The following is a 5,000-nucleotide window of genomic DNA, read 5'->3' on the forward strand; positions in this document are numbered from 1 at the left end:
CGTTAGGAGTTCTACCGAGCCGAACCCTCCGATATGAAAATATCTGGAGTCGGTGAATTATTTTCCCATTTGATCTCTGTTGAGTTGACGTGTTGTTCTTGTATTGTTTTGTATTTATTTTACTTTTTTAAATTTAAATTCCATTGACAAAGATCAATTTTTTGCTAATAAGTATTGGCAAAAAATTTTTATTGGCATAAAATTATATTGGCAGAAGATTTTATTGGCATCAAATTTTATTGGCAGAAAATTTTATTGGCCTAAAATTTTATTGGCATAAAATTATATTGGCAGAAAATTTTATTGGCATCAAATTTTATTGGCATCAAATTTTATTGGCAGAAAATTTTATTGGCATAAATTTTAATGGCAAAAATTTTTGTCAATTTATCTATTTGCAAAAATTGTAATCGCACCTAACCTGACCTGACCTAACCTAACCTAACCTAACCTAACCTAACCTAACCTAACCTAACCTAACCTAACCTAACCTAACCTAACCTAACCTAACCTAACCTAACCTAACCCAACCTAACCTAACCTAACCTAACCAAACCTAACCTAACCTAACCTAACCAAACCTAACTTAACCTAACCTAACCTAACCTAACCTAACCTAACCTAACCTAACCTAACCTAACCTAACCAAACCTAACCTAACCTAACCTAACCTAACCTAACCTAACCTAACCTAACCTAACCTAACCTAACCTAACCTAACCTAACCTAACCTAACCTAACCTAACCTAACCTACACTAACCCAACCTAACCCAACCTAACCTAACCTAACCTAACCTAACCTAACCTAACCTAACCTAACCTAACCTAACCTAACCTAACCTAACCTAACCTAACCTAACCTAACCTAACCTAACCTAACCTAACCTAACCTAACCTAACCTGATACATAAAGTAAATTCACCCGGCACCCACAAGACTAGGCAACATTTTAGAATTGTTATATTATATCATTTATTCTGTTGAGTTAAAAAAAAAAAAAAAACTTAATAGACGACATTGAAATTAAATCAAATAAATTCATATTTACACGTACATTTTTTAAAAATATATTCAATTAAAAATTAACATTTTTACCTCTACAAGAGTCCAAAAACACTCGTCTGTGAAGTGTAAAAAAATAATAATAAAATTTTACTTTTAAAACATATGTAAATAGGAGAAAAAAAAAATCATAACAAAACATATAAAGTGAAGAGATTTTTGTATATTTATACATAAGTACATACATACATACATACATACATACATACATAGTAAGAAAACGATTTTAAAAGGGATTCGAATAAAACAAATTCACCGACTATTACAGACCGCGATGCGCCCGCTCCGACTCCTCGACTGCGCTCAGACGGACGCCCGGGCGGTCGGGCCTCTCGCGGAACCGGCCGCAGTAGCGCGAGCCGCGTCGCCTCATCTCCGGCCGTCTGCCCGACTGCTCACGCTCGGTCTCGAAAAAATAAATTTACCCTCGTCGCTCACGTCTTCTCACTATCGAAATGTTAAATTATACATACATACATACATACATACATACATACATACATACATACATACATACATACATACATACATACATACATACATACATACATAGTAAGAAAACGATTTTAAAAGGGATTCGAATAAAACAAATTCACCGACTATTACAGACCGCGATGCGCCCGCTCCGACTCCTCGACTGCGCTCAGACGGACGCCCGGGCGGTCGGGCCTCTCGCGGAACCGGCCGCAGTAGCGCGAGCCGCGTCGCCTCATCTCCGGCCGTCTGCCCGACTGCTCACGCTCGGTCTCGAAAAAATAAATTTACCCTCGTCGCTCACGTCTTCTCACTATCGAAATGTTAAATTATACATACATACATACATACATACATACATACATACATACATACATACATAGTAAGAAAACGATTTTAAAAGGGATTCGAATAAAACAAATTCACCGACTATTACAGACCGCGATGCGCCCGCTCCGACTCCTCGACTGCGCTCAGACGGACGCCCGGGCGGTCGGGCCTCTCGCGGAACCGGCCGCAGTAGCGCGAGCCGCGTCGCCTCATCTCCGGCCGTCTGCCCGACTGCTCACGCTCGGTCTCGAAAAAATAAATTTACCCTCGTCGCTCACGTCTTCTCACTATCGAAATGTTAAATTATACATACATACATACATACATACATACATACATACATACATACATACATACATACATAGTAAGAAAACGATTTTAAAAGGGATTCGAATAAAACAAATTCACCGACTATTACAGACCGCGATGCGCCCGCTCCGACTCCTCGACTGCGCTCAGACGGACGCCCGGGCGGTCGGGCCTCTCGCGGAACCGGCCGCAGTAGCGCGAGCCGCGTCGCCTCATCTCCGGCCGTCTGCCCGACTGCTCACGCTCGGTCTCGAAAAAATAAATTTACCCTCGTCGCTCACGTCTTCTCACTATCGAAATGTTAAATTATACATACATACATACATACATACATACATACATACATACATACATACATACATACATACATGATAAGAAAACTAAAAAATAAACATTTTCACACTGAGGGCCATTAAGTGCGGCCCGTTTACTCCCGCCGTTTACCCGCGGCTACCACCCGAAATGAGATCCTCTCAGCTCCGCTCCGGTCCCAATGCTCCCGTAACATTTAAATTTTTTATTCTACGCTGCAAGAATGACGTTCCGAATTCGATTCCGAAATAAAAATCTATAAAAATAAATAAATTACAATTTCACATTGAGGGCCATTAAGTGCGGCCCGTTTACTCCCGCCGTTTACCCGCGGCTATCATCCGAAATGAGATCTTGTCAGCTCCGGTCCCAATGCTCTCGAAACCTTTAAATTTAATATTCTACACTAAGAATGGCGTTCCGAATTAGATTCTGAAATAAAATACGTCAAAAAAAAAGTTTTTTTTTCTTTTAAATCACACCGTGCCCGGGGCAAATGGCGTCATCGGGTGCGTCGCAGTTACTCCCGCCGTCCACCCGCGGCCGCTACTCGATATCAGATCCCACTCATCGCCGGCCCCGCTGCACCGAACCGCGGCTAAATTTATTATTCTACACTAAGAATGACGTTATGAGTTCGATTCTGAAATTTAAAAAAAATAAATATTTTATTTTTAAATAAGAAAATTTTGAAAACACGTTGAGGGCCGTTAAGTGCGTCCCAGTTACTCCCGCGCTTTACCCGCGCCCGCCGCTCTGAATTGCATTCCCTCACCTCCTGACGAAAATGATTTATTTAATTTATTAATTATCGAAGACAATATTACCGATTTCTAAACGAAAATCTGAAACAGAAAAATCAGAAAAGGATACGGTCACATCTAGGACTGATTTTTTTTTTTTATTATTTTGGTGATTTTTCTCTTTCAGATTTTCTTTTAGAATTCGCTAATATTATCTTCGATAATTAAATATTACAATATTAGGTTTTACTCAGTAAAGTTATTCCAAAAAATAAATAATTACTATTATTATTATTTATAATTTTTATTCACACATAAATATGACACTTAGGTACACAGCATAAGAAGAATAATAACAAAAAACCTAATTTTCCCCGAAACCGCTACGCCATCTATCGTCTACAATGTTTTGAACTCATCAAAAGACGAAAAAAAAGAAGAAAGGTTTGTGAATTGATTTCTTTTTTCGATATCATACTACAAGTCGTAAGTTGGGTTTCTATATTATATTGATCGGCGACCGGATAAATCATCAAAATGATAATTCATCACATATTTAAAAAGTTATGTAAAGTCATGGAAAGTGATGAAACAAAAACTTTTTTTTACTGGGTTAAGTAGGTTAGGTTAGGTCAGGTTAGGTTAGGTTGGGTTAGGTTAGGTTAGGTTAGGTAAGGTTAGGTTAGGTTAGGTTTAAACAAATCATCGTTTTTAATGATTCTATATCACTTTTTAAAAGTGTGTTGAACAGTCACCGTGTTGAGTTAGCATGGAACCATATTGATCATAAATTTTATATATAATCATAATACATAGGGCGACTGAAGAAAGCCACACTAAGTTTATCGAAAACCGCCACGAGTGTCGATGAAATAAATAAATAAATAAATTAATTAAAATTAAAAGAAAATCGATAAATGCAATCAGGTTGCATGATAAATCACCACAATGACAACAGAACACACATTGAAAAAGTGATATGAAGTCATTAAAAGTGATGAAACAAAAATTGGGTTAAATACTTATACTCGTAACCTATTCAACCTAGTTTTTGTTTCATCACTTTTCATGACCTCACATCGCCGTTTAAAGGTTTGTTGAATTTTGATTTTGACGATTTATCCGGTCACTAACCCCTAACCTAACCAGAATACGGGACACGTCTCCATCGTCTTTTTTTTTTCGAAAATTCGGTTAAAAAAAAAAAATAACATTCTGGAGGAGAACCACCACTTTCTTGCCCTGTTTTAGGTACTGACAGTACCCCTTCAGAGCAACAACTCGGAAACTGCTTTTAAATTTAACTGAAACTGTAATGAAACATTCTTTATGGGCATTCTGGTAATCATGTACCGCTTCTGTTGCGGTTATCATCTGGGCTCGCTCCACATGAATTAACATACACTTTACGCATTGAAAGAGTCCATAAATTTTTTTTAAGGTTTTTTTATTCTCGCGGCTCTATGGACGTTACCCTTGGCTTTACCCATCGATTTATATATTAGGCATGACCAATTACCACTCCCTAGAGACAAGTAGAGGTATTGCTTTGCTTAAATATTTTTTTCAACTAATAAACGATCACTTATCTAATAATGATATACTGGCCCAATTATTTTTTTTTTGTACCAGAGTCTCACTCTCGAGGACGTCATAACAATGACGTCTTCTATATAGTAGAGCGAGCCGCACTAATTTATTTATAAACTCACGAGAGCTACGTGCTTTTTGAATGCGGTAGATAAAAAAATAGATTTTTATTTTTTGTG

Source organism: Hesperophylax consimilis, unplaced genomic scaffold (genome assembly GCF_061612785.1).
Source record: "Hesperophylax consimilis isolate HC1 unplaced genomic scaffold, BYU_Hcon_1.0 scaffold_263, whole genome shotgun sequence".
NCBI classification, from domain to species: domain Eukaryota; kingdom Metazoa; phylum Arthropoda; class Insecta; order Trichoptera; family Limnephilidae; genus Hesperophylax; species Hesperophylax consimilis.